We start from the raw sequence: 20,806 nt of genomic DNA, 5'->3' as shown, positions 1-20,806 counted from the left end.
CACATCGTTTTTTTTTTTGCGTCATCACAAAACACTATTCCTTTCTCAAGAAAATGGTCACGCTGTAGCTCTTATTATGCTGTCACCGGATTGGAGAGCACATACTCAGCAACGCACAAGAGAAAAAGGTAATTTGCGCAAAAAACAACACACAATGTGTTGGATTACAGGGATTACAACCGAGAAAGTCAGGCCTAGTGACCGGAGAAAATAACCTACTATACTCCACAACCGTGTCGTATTATTACGGTATTAAAACCAGAGAAGCAAGATGGTAAAAAACTGTAACTAGGTTAGGAGTTACGTTGTCTTTATTGCAGTTATTTGGAGTAGTCCTCTCAATGCCTGCACTTTCGTTACAGCTTATGTAATCATTTCTTAAATTGGTAACCTGTCATTAGCTAACCGTGACATAAGAATGTCTATGATGCACAAAACATAACGCGGCGGTCATATCAGACCTTCAGAACATTCCTCATTTTATACATATAAAAATAATAATTCTTACTTAATGTTACAACTTCGACTTTCAACGCTAGGCATCGAGTTCAAATCCAAGTGGAATTTGTGACGGGCAAAGACAGCATTCGACGGTTTCCGATTCAAACCAATGAAGCCAATGGCTAATTTTTACTTATCCAGAAGCAGTGATGGTAATTCCGTTTGGTAAAGTTTTCCCTTTCTTTCACTAGAATTTTCCTCATTTAATATTACCCCCGGACTAGTAAAAGGCCAACTTCTCTTAGCCAAAATGAAGTAAGCTTAATGACCACTGAGAACCATTCTAAACTGATGGTATTTCGGGTACCGTATTACAGCTCACAGCTCTATGCAACTGTTTTATCCCAAAGAGGGTAATGCCATCATTTATATTATGTGCATTCGAGGAAAAGTGGCGAGATTTGGAACGTGGAACTTTCAACACATAAACGCCGATATTAATAATTTAAAGTCAACAAACGCAAATAATTAATAAAATAAACGTATGGTTTGTAATCAACGTTCATAATTCTGTATTCGAAGAAATTACAAGATTCAAGAAACACGGCACACAACATGAAGAAAATCAATAGTGAGAATCACAAAGAAACGCTTGTAAAAATGATGTGGAATGTAACAGCTAAGTTAATAAAAAAAAGAAAACGTACAATGAGTATAGCAGAGCATTCAAAGTGCCTAGTCCAGAACGAAATGATGCGAACTGAAGTCTGTGATGTTTCAGTAATAATAATAATAATAATAATAATAATAATAATAATAATAATAATAATAATAATAACAATTTATAACTTATAGCTATTATAAAAATGATTACCCTCGAACGTCGTATTGCAGGAGGCCAAGGTCTTTATTTATATCCTCCGCTTTCAGAGAAAGCAATAGGTTGCAAATAGGAAAATACAATCTATGTTAGGGAAGAGATGGGTAGTATCGGACATTGGTTAATATCGGACACTGCGTTTCTTTCATCTACCACAAATGGTGGTACCTGAATGTCGTGGTTACGTAACTGTATGCGACATCACAGAAACGTTACCATGTAATTCAGGTACTATCATCTGGTTGTAGATGAAAGAAACTCACAGTCCGATATTACCCGATGTCCGATACTACCCAACTCTCCCCTATAATGAATCCTGTTATTAGCGAAGGAAGTATCTACCCGAATTTCACTCGTGATAATTATTTTCTGTTCAGTATGTTTCTTCCTTCCTTCTTTCTTACTTTGTTTAGCCTCCCCTTTTATCCGACTTGGATTGCTTTCCGAGGCCTGACACGGAATGGAGCCTTGCACTAGAGCTTGCTTTGGTACATTGTGAGCAATATGCTATGTTCGTCGAAGTCTTACAAGTGGACTGAGTGGAATTCGTGAATTCGAGGCTGACAGGTGGGCCATCCTGCCTCAACCGTGAGAGCCTCAGCCTGATAAGTCCCAGCATCCGAAGTCTCAAATCTTTCCTATACCAACATCGGAAACTTGCACTACCCCCAGCCTATTTTTAACTACTGCAGATGATAAATGAAATGAGGGGAAGCTGGAAAAAGTTGGTAGAATGTTACAGGGATATGGAAGTAAATCGAGAAAAGCCCACTGCAACATCTGCATTACGCTCCACGAATTCCATCAGGACCTGACCGGGGATTGAACCAGAGCCGCCTGGATGAAAAGCCAGCGCGCTAGCGTTTGAACCGCAAAAGCGTCTAGAAAGAAATTGCTCATTGATTGGAAATCAAAAAGGCCAAAAAGGATTTGAAAAATACTTGAGAAAGTGGTCAGAGAGATGTTGAAAGCGTTCTGCAATTTCATTCTTTAGAGGCGAAACTGTATGATTTTTAGGATATTTTTCTCAATAGCAATCCTTATAACTAGATAAAGCATATTTCATCCCTAATTACTAAGGACAAATAACGAAAGGTTAAAGTTTTCATTTGTTGAGGAAGATCCTGTATATGCTCTTATTTTATACCGTAAATATCTGGCGTAAGTTTGGGCTCATGCAGTAGAAATGTTGTGATAATGCAAACTATATATTAACGATGTATTTATATAATAATACAGAACATATACTACAGAATAATACATCAGACTACAGAATATTACAACAACAGAAATAGAAATAAAATAATACATCAATATAGAAAACAGAATACAATAATATTAATAAAATTTAAGGACCGAATGTGATTATAGATAATTTGACAAAGCTTCACTAAACAGTTATTTTTAAATACTGCCTACACTATATAATGAAAAAAGTGTGTACCATTTGATGACAACCACTTTAAAATAAATGAGAAACGTGACTGGAAAGAAAAAGCTTCACACTTTTTTTTAGAAGGAGCTTATAATTCTCATGGATCCATTCACCTGTCATTAGACACAGTTGTAGCATTGTAAGGAAGTAAACGAAACTAATTCCACAGAAATGCGCGTTGCTTCTTACAGATTCAAGGCTGTAGCAGCATATAACTTCAAGTTCTTTCTTCTGTTAACGAACTCTTAAGATGATAATCGAAGGACAGCCAAGCATACAATGCACATAGAACTACGTTTTGTTCTTCTCCTCTGGCGCAGAGAAAAAATGAAATATCCTTTGCAGTCTGAAAAGTTCCGTGTTTCTACCATTCCTCCAGATAAACATCACACAGCTATTCGTTAACTCCATTATCCGCGTTTCCGTTCACTGCCGTCCATCGAGAATGGAAACATTCCAAGGTGAGACAAGTGACCCTGATATCAAGAATCAAGTCCTTTGCTAAGGTGGTTATCTACAAACGTCTGTCTTATATTTTGGAGAAGGGACAAAAAAAATAAATACTACACTACAAAATAACTTTCACAACTTTTAACAGCATCACAATCATGACAGGTAGATCTATTGCTTCTAGATCTACCACTGGACATGCAGCTAGAATTACTGATAGGTCTGCAACTAGAACTATTACTATACTAGAACAACTAGAACTACTGACAACCGCCACTGGAAATACTACTAGAACGGCAACCGGAAGTACTGCTGGAACAGCAATTGTAACTACTGTTAGAACCGCACCTAGATCCACTACTAGAACCGCATGTAGAACTATTGCTACAGCTAGAACTATTACAATGCTATAGCCACACCTACAACTACTGCTAGAACCGCTATTAGAAATATACTATGCCTGTAACTAGTACTGCTAGAACCGCCACTAGGAATACTGCGAGAACAGCAACCAGATCTGCTTCTGGATCCGCTACCAATACTACTGAACCGGAAATAGCACTGCTAGAACCGCAAATAGAAATACAGAACCGCAACTAGAAATACTACAAGAACAGTAACCAGATCTGCTCCTGGATCCGCCACCAATACTACTGAACCGGAAATAGCACTGCTAGAATTGCAAATAGAAATACAGAACCGCCACTAGATATACTGCAAGAACAGCAACCAGATCTGCTCATGGATTCGCCACCAATACTACTGAACCGGAAATAGCACTGCTAGAATCGCAAATAGAAATACAGTACCACCACTAGATATACTGCAAGAACAGCAACCAGATCTGCTCATGGATCCGCCACCAATACTACTGAACCGGAAATAGCACTGCTAGAATCGCAAATAGAAATACAGAACCGCCACTAGATATACTGCAAGAACAGCAACCAGATCTGCTCATGGATCCGCCATCAATACTACTGAACCGGAAATAGCACTGCTAGAATCGCAAATAGAAATACAGAACCGCCACTAGATATACTGCAAGAACAGCAACCAGATCTGCTCATGGATCCGCCACCAATACTACTGAACCGGAAATAGCATTGCTAGAACCGCAAATAGAAATACAGAACCGCCACTAGATATACTGCAAGAACAGCAACCAGATCTGCTCATGGATCCGCCACCAATACTACTGAACCGGAAATAGCACTGCTAGAATCGCAAATAGAAATACAGTACCGCCACTAGATATACTGCAAGAACAGCAACCAGATCTGCTCATGGATCCGCCACCAATACTACTGAACCGGAAATAGCACTGCTAGAATCGCAAACAGAAATACAGAACCGCCACTAGATATACTGCAAGAACAGCAACCAGATCTGCTCATGGGTCCGCCACCAATACTACTGAACCGGAAATAGCACTGCTAGAATCGCAAATAGAAATACAGAACCGCCACTAGATATACTGCAAGAACAGCAACCAGATCTGCTCATGGATCCGCCACCAATACTACTGAACCGGAAATAGCACTGCTAGAATCGCAAATAGAAATACAGAACCGCCACTAGATATACTGCAAGAACAGCAACCAGATCTGCTCATGGATCCGCCACCAATACTACTGAACCGGAAATAGCATTGCTAGAACCGCAAATAGAAATACAGAACCGCAACTAGAAATACTGCTAGAACAACAATTATAAACAATGCTAGGACCGCAACTAGACTTACAAAATAATAGAAATACTGCAAACACTGCAACTAGAAAATACTGCCAGGAACCCGAATAGGAATAATGCCAAGAAACCAACTAGAAATACTGTCAGAAGTGCAACTAGAAATAGTGCTCGACCCACAAAATTTATTAGAAATATTTTCAGAACCACAATTAGAAATAACTCTAGAATCGCAACCAGAAATACCTCAAGACCCTCAACCAGAACTCCGATAGATTTGCAGCAAAACTACAGTTCTTTTATTATGTCTCTGCAGGTGAGTAACCAATAAATTTCAAGTGGCTTAACTTGGTCGTGAGCGTCAGAGCATTAAAAAGCATTGCAAACTTCTAATATCTCTCTTCCCCCTCACCGCAAGCTGTGACGTTGCACAGAGGCAGAGATACTGTATAATAAATTAACTGTACCTTAAACCGCTAGACTTTCAAACAAATCTACCGATAGCTGTACAGCTAGACTTACAGTACCAGTAGACTACTGATAGTCTTGCAACTAGAATCAGTGACAGAATTACTAATACTAGTAAAATATTACTACTAGAACTATTACGGTTTACTGTCCTTATTACAATCGCCACAATTACTATTGTCACCACCAATACAATGGAACAACTACAACTATTGCTACTGCTGTTTCTTGTCAGTCACAGAACTTTCAAACAATCAATCAACTGCATACATGATTGAGCATTTTTCTCGGGCTGGCACGAAGGAATTTTCTTGTCGTGGGAACACGTCAACATAATTATCACACTGTATACAGTATTAAAAACAAAATGTTTTACAGAAGTTTATTGATTCCTTACATAAATTATAGCTACTGGGTCTGCAACTTTCTTAATAATTTCTCGAAAGCATATAAAAATTAGTAACTGATATTTTTAAGAATATGATTTAGTCTCCCCGTGAATTCAATATTAGCACACGGGCATGTGATTCTGCAATCTCGGGTGGGGTTCCCGGCGTTGACTGAAATGATACGGTGGATACGGTTGGAGAGTGAGGGCTTTTCCTCAACTTCACAAATTTCATTCATCAAAACCCTCGATTTAACCTAATTTCTACTCATTCCCTAATATTTTATTTCAAAAAAGCACAGCACATAGTGTTTTAAAACTTAATGTCAACAAAACGAAGATATAATGTTCAACGCCAATAGTTTAAGAGAAGCTCAGTTGGAGAAACTAGCACTTATATGTGGTTACTCTGCCAATCCTACGACCATTACGGAATTTACCTGGGGGTTTATCCATAGACAAATTTAACACAAGAAAGTCTTATCATACATATTCCCATAAACTTTGCTTTTGGCTTCGCTTTTCGAGAACCGGACTCGGGATGGATCCTTGCACTTGACTTGGATTGGACCATTGTGCGTTCTATATAAACGATGATTGTCCACGTCGAAAGGTAGCCTGGATGGCATTAGTGAATCCGATGCTGAAGGGTGGGCCATCCTGCCTCAATCCTGAAAGCCGGGTCTCATTCCCAGACGAATACTGATAAGCCCCAGGGCCCGGAACCTCGAGTCTTTCCTGTATAAATATCAACATCCGGAAAAAAGAAATTATCAGCCCAAACGAGATTCAAACTCATGCCCAATCGCAATCATGGATAACGAGTTCAAATACTTACCATCTAAATTACGACGGTGACTGGAAGAATTTACTTATAGCCTTATAAGTAAATTAATAAAAATAAGTTGTTGTTCCCAGCCAAATACAGAACACGCTGACTATAGTCTCACTTTTCGGCTATAAGTATTCATGTAAACGGTATGACATGTGACAACGTAATATTAATACGTGCGGTTTACAGCAAAGGGATAAATTATTTTTACTACTTTAGATCTGATTTCCCTTTAAACGTGAACGTAGCAATGTATAAATCTCGCTTTTACTCCACGCTGTAGAATGGTGGATGAGAAAGTAGGTAAAGTTAAGACTGTCTACATAATTGAAACTGAAGGTTTTTAAAAAGGTTTCTCCACATAGAAACGATTGTGGCGGAGAAATAAGTCCACTAGAAAACAAAAATGATAACACAGAGACAACTGTAACGGGGATCACAGCTTTCTGATAACATGTTCCCATACAAGTATCGTGAACAACGAATTAGTGTCACGCCTAGAGAAAAAAGGAAAACAACTCACAAACTCGACATTGTTAAGCAGGAACTATGAAAAATGAGTTAGTGTATCAAACTTTCTCATATGGCGACCCGTGAAATTCTTTATATCCATCAGACTGTTTGAATAAACCCAGTAACTAGTGTCTAAAAGTAATAAAACAACATTCCAGGATGGGAAGGAAATTGATACAAGATTCTAAAATATAAATCCGTTTTAACAAAAGTTATTTTGAAATATTCACCAAACTGAGAATAGTTAGGCCTAATATTATCATCAAAATGAAGAAACCTTAGCTCGAGAAAAAATATTCCTTCTTAGAGACGATTTCTTTACAGTACAATACGTAATACTTCAGAAATAACGAAATCCAATTATTTTTTCAAAAAGAAAAGGAAGAAAACGCTTTTAAAGTAGATTTCATTGTACATTCAATAATAATAATAATAATAATAATAATAATAATAATAATAATAATAATAATAAACACAATTATCTTAGAATATGACATGTTCCTCCGGCTTCGCAAATCATCTGTCTCCTGGCTCGTTTCATATCTTGCTGTCCAGTCCGTCTATTACTTACTTACAAATGGCTTTTAAGGAAACCGCAGGTTCATTGCCGCCCTCACATAAGCCCGCCATCGGTCCCTATCCTGTGCAAGATTAATCCACTCTCTATCATCATATCCCACCTCCCTCAAATCCATTTCATTATTATTATTATTATTATTATTATTATTATTATTATTATTATTATTACTATTATTATTATATCCGCAGTAACTAATCTGGTTTCATACGTAAATAAAATTCTACCCGTAACTGAAACGCGGGAACAGAATAATTCACCACATTTCGGTTTCAGTCATAAATTAAAGCGTTTTCATTCTTTCATATCTCTTGATCACAGTAATTTCTTTCAATATAGAATGCTGAATATTGATTTCAAACCATTGAATGACATACTTTTTGTTTGCTGGTGTTAAATTATTAGCCTAATAGCAGCATGACCGCCATGACCTCCTAAATTATTTTACACCAGGGAAGAGAGGATTGCGAATCATCTGCAACAAAATAAAATGTGATACTATAAAATCTACAATATTGTAGTAACAGACGGCTCCGACTTAGTAAAAAATTCTACGGGTTCTTATACTCCATTGATGCATTCGCACATGAACGAAATTGTCTTAGAAAAGGGTTTCTCAGACGATACCGCACTAACTTGCCTCTGTCATTTGTCTGCTTATTACATAAAACAATAAATAAGAAAGAAAATAGTGGGGAGATTCTTTAAGTTGAGCGAAAACATGTGCTTTAATTTAAAATAAAAAAAACATTAATTTTTACTAATATTTATTATATTTCATATACAGCACCACGGTAGCTCAGTGCTAGCGCGCTGGGTTTGTGTATATGCCAGGTTCAAATACCAGTCGATCCATCCTGAACTTATAACTTGTGCTGGACAAGCTCATCTTCCAGGCCACAGATTTTTGTCCATCATCATAATAAAGGAGTCTTTACACTGAGGCTACTTGAAGCAACCTAGTTTGACGAAAACTTACTAAATTAATGGAAAATATCGTGAAAATATATCCACCAATTCGGAAACATCGAAAAATACGATGCTGTGGGGAAAAATGTGTAAAAATATTCCACATCAAATAACCACTTTTAGATTTACAAAGTCATAATTCCTACACATAACCCAACGAGCATGGGATGAAGCTGTAAAAAATATGATTCTGCATTAACTTTCGGGACCATAATACTTTCTATTTTGTAATTCTTGTAATGGAAAATAAAAAGGGATATATATTTACTGCGAAGTTAAAATAAGAATGTGCCTTCCGCAAACTTCAAAAGGTAAAGAATAAAAGACGCACACAATTCTGGCCATGAATGAGGAAAATACGTTTTAATCCTCTCTCCTAATGAAGCTTCTTTACCTAGGTTGAACTTTTAAATACATACAGTGGAATAGAAAGTTACACAGAAGTAACATCGTATACAGAAACGATGCTGCAATTATTACTTAACTATCATGCAAGGCGAACATTTAACATCAATGTGAAATAGAAGGGTAACCATGAATGGAAGTGTTGAATATGCAGAAGACAGCGGAAGTACGTAGGCTACTTTGAGTTTGCAGAAATATTGCGGAGAAGAGAAATGAAACCGGGGGAAAGAAAACTGTACAAGTAATGTTTAGACATCACGACAAAATTAAAACGCTATAAAAGTAATCTGTGAGAGAGTTACATAGAAACTCCTGGACTTGAAACAACACCGTGCACGCCATCTTTATTACATCAACAAGATCAATTCCAAACAGGCGGTTAAGGATTTTTACCTCACGATCCAGAAACGTGCTTCCTCAAAGCCATATTCTTACGTTTAATTTGCACATGTCAAGTAATACATATTAGATTATAGGTTGCATAAATCTCTTTCCCTCCTTCGTCTTACAAAGAGAGTAATAACCAACATGCTTCATTCCTCCATATTTCACATCTGACACACATTTACATCAATAGTTAGCGTTTTATCAAATTAATATATGTGCACTATTGACAAAACGCATTAGTGTTGAGTAAGAGCGTAAACGAGGTACCAATTAGAGTCCTAAGTTTTCCGAGAAACGAGCTGAAAAATAAAGTATGTAATCATCAGCCTCGATCTCACATAAAGATGTTATTTTCTAAACGTGACGTATCTGTCATTTTTACAGAAATGGTTTTCTTTCACATTTTAATGTTACACTGTCCTTACAACAGTACTGTAACAATTACTGAGAGTAACTGACATGAAGACCGAGTGACCTGGCTCCAGTAGTAACGCAATGGACTTGCATTCGAAAGGTCCTGGCTTACACCTTCGGTGCTGACCGATCTGGCCATGGTTTTTTCTCGACTGAATGTACAGTGCGTCTTCGTCATCATGTCCGCGTGATTGACCGGCTGCATGCACGATGGGAGGCCGCGCTTCTGCTGCAAAGACGACATGTATGCTGACGCAGCTAGGCAAGGCCATTCCCATTCATATCAACACTACGACGTCTATAAATAAAACAGTTTGGGTGCTATGCATAGACATTTCGCTAGCCCGCGCTACGAGCGTGCTAAACTGGCCCCGGCTATAGAGTGATTACTTGTCCAGGATTCATATCATATCATATCGCTAACACTGGTTTATGAATACGAAAAACGTTAGTTCGCTGATCATCCACCGGAAGCCCGCGCTAAGAATGTCTATGAATATGGCCCTTTATCTGTAACTTGGCCTCTGGCAGTATTCGTTTAGCTGAAATGAAGAACAGATCGTTTCGCCATGGTAAACAGATACTCATTAAAGGGACGTATTTACATATGAGTCATTCCACGTCAAACCGGAAAAATTTAAAGGAAATTTAACCTTCATGTTTTTTATTTCTGTCAAACTTTTTTATTCGATTGAAAGAACAAAAATAAAATATAGCCTACGTATATTTTTATTTTCATAAAACTTGATTCTTGTGAAAAGTATTTAAATTCAAAACTTACGTAATAGCGCGCGCATTGTTATATATAAACGTTGATATCTCCGTTACTAATTAATGCAAACAAATATTTGTCAATGTGTGCAATTTTTTAATAATTTTGATTCTGTATAAATCTCAAAGTAATCAGAACTGAGGCCAACAAAAAAATATGGGTCTCTTAATTTTACCTTTAGAAAGCGTAAAAAAAATTTCAAACAATTCTAAAAATATGAGGTCAAAAATGTGTCTGGTCTGACGTGAAATGATTCATGTACAACACGTACATACTCGTAGAGAATAGAAAATCGAGTGCTTCAACGAGGCGAAAATTCAGACGTAAATTTCCACAGGCCAGTATCCTCTAGAAAAACAATATTGAGGTTATTTAATAGATTCAATGAAATATGTTCTGTAAATGATATAAAAAGACAACAAAAGCGCCGTGTTCTTACGGAGGAAAAACTGGATGAAACTGGCGCAGCAATATGCGTAGCCCAAGCAAGTCTTTGAGACGTTCAGCACAGCAGACAGGGATTCCTAAAACATCTGAGGGGAGTGGCAACAAAATTATTGAAACTAAAACCATATAGAATTCCATCATGTCATGAATAATTACAGCCCCAAGATTACAATCACAGGCTTTATTTGTGTAATTAAAAAAAGTAAATAATGCAGAACTTGATCTCCGATCGATTTTTTTTTTCTAATGAGGCTTGATTTCGTCTGCATGACAACGCGGCATGAGAATGACAGATATTGATCATCAGAGAACAAAATATTGTGCATGATGCTTCATTGTAAGTTTTAATGAGTTAAGTTGCGCGAGCGCGCTTGCTATCACAGATGCAGAAACGGCCTCCCACCGGGCACGCGGCAAGTCATTCATCGCGGGCATAATGGGGAAGATGCACTGTAGCTAATTTTCAGTTAAATATTGACGAATGTCTGACCGAACCCCAATTACCACGAAATTATAGATACAGTATCACAACAGCAACCATTCCCAACAGTAAACTATTGACAGTCGCGATATGGCCTTAGAGTTAATAAATAAATAAAGTTTAAAAAGACAAGAAAATATTGAGAACTACTGTGACAAAATTACAGTTACAAAATAGGGCAAACTATTAGTTGTTTGTTATCCCAGTAGATTCTAGCTCAGCTCAATGAAATTTACTTCTAGTTCTTTTTTACGATTTTCAATGGGTTGAGCAGTGAAATCTTCCTTAGTAAGATTCAAGCAGTATAAAATATGCTGAGAACTGAGTTCCTTCTAATTGCAGTTCCAGCGTCTGGGGAAGATTTTCCTATCATTGACAATTTCCATAGTCTTTATGTGGTCCGTTTTTAATCTCCTCAGTCCTTTTGACATTTTCTTCTTGAAGTAACGTGGCCCTTCCAAGATCACGACTGACATACCATTCGCGTATCTGCTGATTTCTGATGGTTTCACTCATATTGCAGTTACGTTTACTTATTTTAAGGCTGGTTCACAATAAACCGGGAATGGAAACAACGAGAACGAGAACGGACATATTGTTAAAATAAATGTATTTAAAATTATTTCTGTTTTCGTTGTCGTTTCCGTTCCCGGTTTATTGTGAACCAGCCTTCATCTGTCTTTTCATTCTCGGACAATCCAACATACGAGGGAATTCATTACAGATGAATTAAGTGATTCTGGAGTAGCCTTTGCAGTCCTTTAATTATTTCCAGAGATGTGATATCCCTATATCATAATAATTATGTAGATAGTGAAGCTTCAACGCAATTACCGGTCCCAAAACCAGATGCAAAAAGAGGACGGGAAGAAGTAACACCTAATTAAAACAAATGAGGGTTCAGTTGGCCGGACTCGTTGCATCTTGTAGGGGGACCTCTTTTCAGGATTGCGGTTAGGGTTAGAGCAATAGTGTCTGTTCTATGATAAATCGGCTGTAATGGTGACTGTTCACAGTCAAGCGGCCTGATGGTGGCAAAGTCGAAGTTTCATCGATCAATGCCAGAAGTAGCAATTAAGACAGCAGTAACCATTCACCCACTCCATGAAATGAAAGCTATTACTGTAGAACAGAAAAGAACTATGTAAGATTGGTAAGACTTCACATTTAGGTATATATAGATTATAGGAATAAACTTCTTGAGAATAACACAGTACCGGTACCAATAAAATAAATATGATTTTCAACGCGAAATAACAGGTTTAAACGTAGCATGTTAGACAACAACAAAGATATAAATAAACGTAAAACTGAAATATATATGATACAATTCAGAGTACGAATATGAAGAGAAAAAAACTTCTACTTTACCCTAGTCGCAATAAATTATAGTAGCTATTAGGAAAAAAAAAAATCAGCAAAATGTTAAAGTTCCCCTTCAAAATTCTCTGAAGTTCCTTCAAATACAACGGTGAAAAACGGAGTGACACAAGCGACCAACAGACTTGAAGTCCATACAGATACTTCTTCATAGCCCCAAATTTCCTTTCATGGAAACGAGATCGCTTTAACTTTTAATTGTTTTTCCTTTCAGGAAGAAAAAATGAATTGGTTGGGTCACTGGCTGAGAAGAAATAGTGATGGGCTAAGTCAATAGTACTATTGATAGTTTCGACTTCAACTATCGAAACTGTCGATAGTCAAATTGTTTCCAATACTATCGATAGTTCTGGCGACTATCGATAGTATCGAAAAATGGGAAGATCATTCATAATATTAGTCTATAAGAGTTTCAAACTGGAGCTGGGCAACACGATTCTTTTTCAGCGATTCAATCAGATATTACGAATCGTTTGTAACGATTCTTTCACAGTTCGTTCAGAACTCATCCCAGTCTATGATTCCAAGTATTCTTTTGAATCGTAAACGAACGACTCATACGATTCTTCACCTTGCAATCAAGGTTCTACATATCTCGCATAGGTGGCAGAGTAGACCCGGGAAGGATATAGTCCCTTTATAATGACAGTTGAGACATTGAATTGAAGGGTTCACAACCATAGTGGACCAAGCACCATTTACTAAAACTGTACAAAACAAGGGTGAAAATGAAGTTATTACCATAATTCAATGGAAACATATAGCAAGTAATATAAAGTATGCACATTAAAACTAAATGACATGTCAATCTTCATTAAACTACGGTATTTACTTGTCTCTTTCTGATTGGCTGGAACCAATTTCCATGACCTCCATTAATCTACAAAGTTATGGAAGATAGTTATCCTCAATTATAATTTACAAACTCAACCTTACTATGAAGTACAATTTTTCCATTAAATTTCTATTTAACTACTACTCAAATGTCAGGCACGCATTCATTATTTTGCATATTTAACTAAGCAAATCCAGTTTTTGTTTCCACTTATCCTTCCATGTATCATACACTATTTATCCATAGCTAAGTAATGTGGTCAGAAAGTATCTGTATTCACTGGGATCTTCAGTTGCCTAGGAAAGACTGTTATGTCAAATGATTTACAAACCAGAAGATTAGCAAACGAAGTATACAAATTGGCAAAGAGAAAAGAGAGGCAATGAACTCTGAAGTTTTACGTAACCCTAATTCGATGCTCTGGTCTCATACAAATCAAGCAGCTAAAACGTTACTCAATGCAAAGACAATTAGCACAAAGCATTTATACGCCTCTTCAGATTAATCTGATTCTGAAATCTATAGATTACGAAACATGATAAACACGGTTTTCCGGCGCAGTTGATTGAATTGCAAGAGTCCTTTCCCAGACGCTATTCTGATAGAACAAAGGAAATGACCTTCCCTGTGTTCTCACAATCACTCATGATGCCCACTCTTACCAGAATCATCGAAGTGATCACATTGCGGTCAACCGCTTTACTCACAATCATCGGGTCCAAACCTTCTTAGAAATTATTTTTACAATTAGCTTACTGTAATGGAATATTGAATGCAAAGAATTGCTGCGAACACAAACTATAAGGCACAAAAATAGCTTTAAGCCTGCATCTGAGCAGCATTTATGTCAGGCTGCTGCAACACCTGCTTGAAATCGTCCGCTATGACTCCTTCACTTCATCTCATAACTGTCTTAGACGTTCTTTATCACATAGAATTATTGTTGTTGTTTAGTCATCTGTCCCAAGACAGGTTTGAACCTCATAAGTAACACCAATAAGGCATCACTCATGAGGCAACTAGGCCAGGAGATAATGGGGTAGGGTGGCCAGTTCCTTTCCCTCTTCAATGCATACATCGCTGGCTAGCTACATATTCCATTAATCAAACTTCAGATGCATACAAACAATTGTTTTTTCTCTGACATATATCGTCAAGTGAGATGTACTACCTGATAATAGATATCTTATACATCAGCCAGAACCTCAATCAGAGGTGATAGGATTATTATTATTATTATTATTATTATTATTATTATTATTATTATTATTATTATTATTATTATTATTATTATCCGATAGAATTAAGGCCATCTTACCAGATGACACAAACAAATATAAATGATAAAAGTAAAAATAACACAAATACAAGAAAAGAAAAGACAGAAATGAAGTAAAGATGAATTACGAGGAGCAGAAGAGGAAAGCAATGAGGGAGAGTAGCATAAAGAAAAATTGTTTTTTAATGTTATAAACAAAAGTTTGATAAATTTAGTGCAGCTTAAAGCATGTATTAAACATGCCAACCATGACAGCTAGAGGCGTAAGATTCTGCGAGTTCATCAATCACACAGCAAATGCTACACAGATATATTGCAGTTTAAACCGTTCTGCGTCACTCGCAGAATTTATCTTTTCTCTTCAATAAGGCTCTCACATTAGACAGACACATAGTAGTCTTCCCGTGATGTGTAGTTAGCACGATATCTGGTGTCTCGTGAAGGATGAAACACTAATTACATCCGTAATAGGCTTACGTTGCACTCAGTTCTTTGCCTATATTGCTTATTTCGCATTATGTGGGGGGAAAAAATGTGAAGTTCACGTCTAAACACATAGGCCTACGCTCTTTTTCGAACCTTAAAAAATATGGATAATCAAAATTTCTCATTAGATGGGTTTAAATGAAGTGACAATCTTACATGAATATCATTAATAAAACATACCAACTGTAAACTGATTGGGTGTTTGATTTTGAGGGGCTTGAGCCTCCTTAGCTCACCAGTGAGTGCGCCACATACTTTCTGAATTTTTTAAAATACTTTTCTACTAATCCTTAGTATGACTTTCTCGGGGGCAGAAGTAAAGCTGCACACCCGTGTCGTACATTTTCGGCATGTAAAAAAATCCTATTCCTTCCAGAGATATTCAAGAAAAATTTTTTGACGCTGAATATCTTCTCTAGTTGAAGGCGTCGTTAAATAAATTACTAATACTATCACCACCACCACCATCTCCTCTTCTGAGAGTTTGTAATAGATATTCAATTACACTCTGCATTAAAGGCTGATTCACAATAAACCGAGAACGGAAACGACAACGAGAACGAGAACAGAAATAATGTTAAAATAAATGTATTTAAATATGAGCATTCACAATAGTTATTGTGAATGACCACATTTAAATACATTTATTTTAACATTGTTTCCGTTCTCGTTCTCGTTTCCGTTACCGGTTTATTGTGAACCAGCCTTAATGGGTCGCACTGTAGCGTCGCGGTTAAGTCGAAACGTCGTAAGCTGGAAGGAAGCAAGTTCGATCCCCGACAGGTCATAAATTTTCTCCATTGATGTCCTTTCAGGCCGCACTAATGGTCATGAAATGAGTACAGGGGTATTTCTTTCAGAGTATAGGTGGAAGACACGTAGAACTGACAACTCTACTGTCGATTGTCTGTTCAGGTGGGAGCCTTATCCTTACGTTACCCTGCGGGCCTCTATGGCCATTAATGGGCATAATTTTACCTTTATCCGTAGGCCTTTTACTAATGTTTATTTTTTCTATTTCTTGTAATTTTTAAAATGGAATATTTAACCCCCTAAAACCCCCTCCTTCTTCTCGGCCTTTGCCAGCAGTAACTATCATTTAAATACATGATAAAAAGGCGAAAAGGAAACAGACTAATGACTGAAGTGGTGAGATGAAATGTCCTAGGTCAATGTTTCTCAAACTGTGGGGCGCGGGGGAGTCAAATAAATGAACAAGACAAGATTTTTTAAAATGTTTTAATTAAGATTTTGAATTTAAAATATGATCAAAACGAAAGCACTGCAATAAAACATTTCTAAGACATAGATCTAATGTTTAATATATGCCTGCTTTGAAGTACACAGACCGTCCAGGTTTTTTCACTCCATAAAGTTCGAGACGCACACTAGCGTTGAAATTTCAGGTGACAAACTCACAACACAGTCACAAAACAACAACTAACAAGTCACCCGCAGACGTGCTGCTTTTATAGTCGCATATTTTCAATCCAGAACGTTCGAGACTCAACGGAATCTACCTATTTTTGGAGAAAAATTCGTATCTGCCACGAACATTCCAGTACCGGTAACAGAAAATGACGTCATAATACGGCGCGACTGCGCTACATCGGCAGCGATAACCAGTGTTGCCAGTCAAGTTTAAATTCCCGCGTATTGGGTTATTCTCATCTATCTTTCTATCTTATATTATGGCGAGGGAGGCGTAGAATTATCGAAGGCAAAAAATGGAGCGCGAAATATGAACGTTTGAGAACCCCTGTCCTAGACTATGTACTTTCTACTATTCCAGTAGTATTGCCTTTATAAAATAGTCAAAAGTCGGAAGGTTTATATACCATGTCAAAAAGAAACATAATGTGAATAACTAGACAATTCCGTGAACAGCTTGTACAAGTTGAAGTCGACTGAGTGACACAGCGATTGAAGTTGGCCGCCTCTCTAAAGTAATTCATAACAAACGACTTCATACAGAGAGAGGATAAATGAGAAAAATATTTGGTTTGACCCCCCATCCGTACCGTACCGTGAGAACAAACAGCGAGTGAGTGACAGTTACAAATGGACGAGGAGAACGGCACGAAACCAGCTCCGACCGGCCCCGTGAGGACCCCGCTTAAATTTGTTTATTGCACATGGCGAAATCCGGGTTGCAAAGGGTCATGCAAATCCTAATAGCTACATGTACATATAAATAGTGGGAACAGCATTTATCAAAGGGATAGTAAAAATGTTCTCCGCGGTACAATTTATAGGTAATACATCTCATTACATGAATTAGTTTCATAATTGACACGGGAAATATCATCAGTAATAAATTTTGTACACTATCAATATATAACGGTCATTATTCATTCACAGCTTCCAACATTTCACTTCTGACACATTACAATCATCATCATCATCATCATCATCAACGTCGTCGTCGTCACTGTCGTATTAGTCAGAATGTTCGACCACAATAAAGGCATAGCTAATTATAAAACAAACAGAACAACCCCGCTAATCCAAAATTCCGCGTAACTCGAACATGCTAAGAGAGAGAGAGAGAGAGAGGGAGAGAAGAAGGGAAGAAAGAAGTATTATTATTTTGTTTCATTGAGGAATTATTTGTCAATAAATTTATTACGCACAATATACTTAACTTTATTTCAATCGGTAATTGTGTATGGAATTATAGGATGGGGTAGCTTATTTACAACCAATTTTAATCCACTTTATTTATTACAGAAGAAAATAATTAAAATATGTCTTCATAAACCCACTGATTTTCCATCTCAAAAATTGTTTTTAGACTTTAATGTTCTTAAAATCAAAGAAATTCATTATATTGATTAATAAAATTCATACATAAAAATCGAAATAACTTTGAATTGTATTCTCATAGTTATGAAACAAAAGGTATCAATTCTTTAAGATTGTTTGAACATAAATGCAACACTGCTACAGTATTTAATCATAGTAGTAATTGAGGGGTTTGGTGCAAGAAAGGCACTTTTCTCAAATGCAAGTTTTGAGAAAATTGATGTTGAAAATTCAAACCGTAATAATGTTATCTATGCACGCCTTTACATTTTGTGTACTGCTGACCTTTATGATCACAGTATTGAACTACAACTTGGTGATCATATGCATAACAGATCAGAGAACACAATAAAGCTTTTACTCACAAAGGACACATCCTCTAAAATGCCCTTCTTGCACCCAGCCCCTCAATGTAGGTCGAAGGATATATAACAAATTTATATTTAAATATCCTAATCTTGTCAATTCTAATAGTTCTAGTATTAAATTTAAAAAGTTAAGTATGGATTTTATAAATAATGAAAAATTGTAAATTTAAATTAATATATTCTTACTGTATAGTAGACATAAGACAAATTGTATTATATACTTCTTAATATAAATTCAGGAATCCGTCCCTGAGCACGAGTTCTACTCTTTCAGGGGTAAGCTAAAGTTTTATCTGTTTATATTATATTTTATCTTACAATTATTAGCAAAATAAATACATAAATAAATAATGTTAACTGAAACTTAATTTAATGCTACGGTATTTCATTTTAGAAACTCAAAATGTACAATATACATTGCGCCTACATCTTAATTTATCACCAGTGTATGAATTAGTTCATATAAGGCGCAGCACTGAAAATATGATTACCGGTATTTAAATCTTTAAAGTTGGCCGGTTTATGTTAGAAACATAATGTGTTACACCTATAGAATTTTACGGTCGCCTTTTCATTTCGCGAAACTTTCTCCAAACCTTTTAAAATAAGAAAAACGGAACAGACTTTTAAATATAAAATTAGCTTCTCACGCAATTATCCTAGCGCAGGTGTTTGCAAGCGCAAGTACCTTTCTCTATGAAAACCTAGTACCCCATTACGCATCCATAAAATATATGGCTTGATTAACTGTCCATTAGTTTCCATGACACACTACTATATAGCCTACTATTATATGGAATATATCTTATGAAACAAAGCAAACGTCAACACGCCTGATAAATAAATACTAGACAATACTACAGTGACTTTCTCAGTCGCATACTTGAGAAGATACGTTTTACTCACAGCCAAAGTTTCCACATCATTTCACCAGTATCTTCTTTCGAAGCCTGAAACAAAAAAGAAATACAATCACAATTCGATATGAAATGTGGAATTTTGAATAACAATAATAATTTCTTCAGACGCCACATGTTTTTCGCTGTTTGTTAAACACCTACTTCTCTTCTTTAGACAAAATATTGAGTATATGATATATGATATGATATTTATTATATTATAGATCACAGACAAAGTACATACAAGTAATCAATTGAACCCTTACATTACACACTTTATAATAATTTTTTACACAAAGATATAGTACGAGTATTATTTAAATACAATTTCTACAATTTACATATTTAATAAACAATTTTTTTATCTTACACTTGCTTTTAGTTTTGTGCAAGACTCAACTCATTCTAGTATGTTGTTACAATCAGTATTTGTTCACCTTCCTATTTCTTTATATTATATTTATTTATTTATTTTCTTTTTTCATTCAAATCTATTTCATTTATTCTTTCCATTCTAATTTTTTTAGTCAAAAAAAGATATAGACCTAATTAATTTGCAATTTTGTGTTATTATTATTCATCAGTTTTTTATAGCGATTTCTTTATTTATTTGTAGGAATTTTTCATTTATAAATTTCATCCGTATATCTTTTGTATTTTGACATTCAAGAACGATGTGAATGTCATCTTCTCTCTGTCCACATAATAGGCATGTGCCTTGAGATATATTGCCTCTATTACTTCTTAATTTCCAAATCTCCAGTCTGAACCAGGCTAGTCCAAATCTTTCTTTCATATTCATATTTCTATATATGTACCCATTCCCCATATTTTTTATAGTCATTAAAAATATTAGGGATCGCATTTCATTGATACTAATAAAATCATTTTGCCTAGTTATATTTTTACATCTTGATTTAATTAGATTTAAGCTTGCTGACATATTTCTTGTAGCTAAGCTATTCCATAACTACCCTAGCCTAAATATTGAGTATAAAGCAAGCATAATAGTAATAATAATAATAACAATAATAATAATAATAATAATAATAATACTGAAGTCTATTCCGGTTTCTCCACCTCTTCCTCGAATGTCCAAAGAGTTGCCTAATAAATCAGAGCTTTTAGCAGTCTTCCTATTTCCATTCTCTCTACATTTCAATTATAATTCTCTCCATACGCTTCTATCCTGACTTTAAAGGAATA

The 20,806-nt window shown here is 36.1% G+C and overlaps 2 protein-coding genes across 4 annotated transcripts in view; one reads left to right on the top strand and one right to left on the bottom strand.

Moving 5' to 3' along the window:
- LOC138703043 (uncharacterized) overlaps positions 1-20,806 on the bottom strand; it is an 825,197-nt gene that overhangs the window by 656,864 nt on the left and 147,527 nt on the right. For all 3 annotated transcript variants that reach the window (XM_069830575.1, XM_069830576.1, XM_069830577.1), the window contains exon 3: positions 19,608-19,651. The gene's annotated coding sequence lies outside the window, so the exon portion shown is untranslated. The remainder of the gene's footprint in view (positions 1-19,607; positions 19,652-20,806) is intronic.
- LOC138703044 (angiopoietin-2) overlaps positions 1-20,806 on the top strand; it is a 412,233-nt gene that overhangs the window by 256,826 nt on the left and 134,601 nt on the right. The window lies entirely within an intron of this gene.

This window comes from Periplaneta americana, chromosome 7 (genome assembly GCF_040183065.1).
Source record: "Periplaneta americana isolate PAMFEO1 chromosome 7, P.americana_PAMFEO1_priV1, whole genome shotgun sequence".
Classification (NCBI taxonomy): Eukaryota; Metazoa; Arthropoda; class Insecta; order Blattodea; family Blattidae; genus Periplaneta; species Periplaneta americana.
This window is presented reverse-complemented; position numbering and strand designations above follow the sequence as displayed.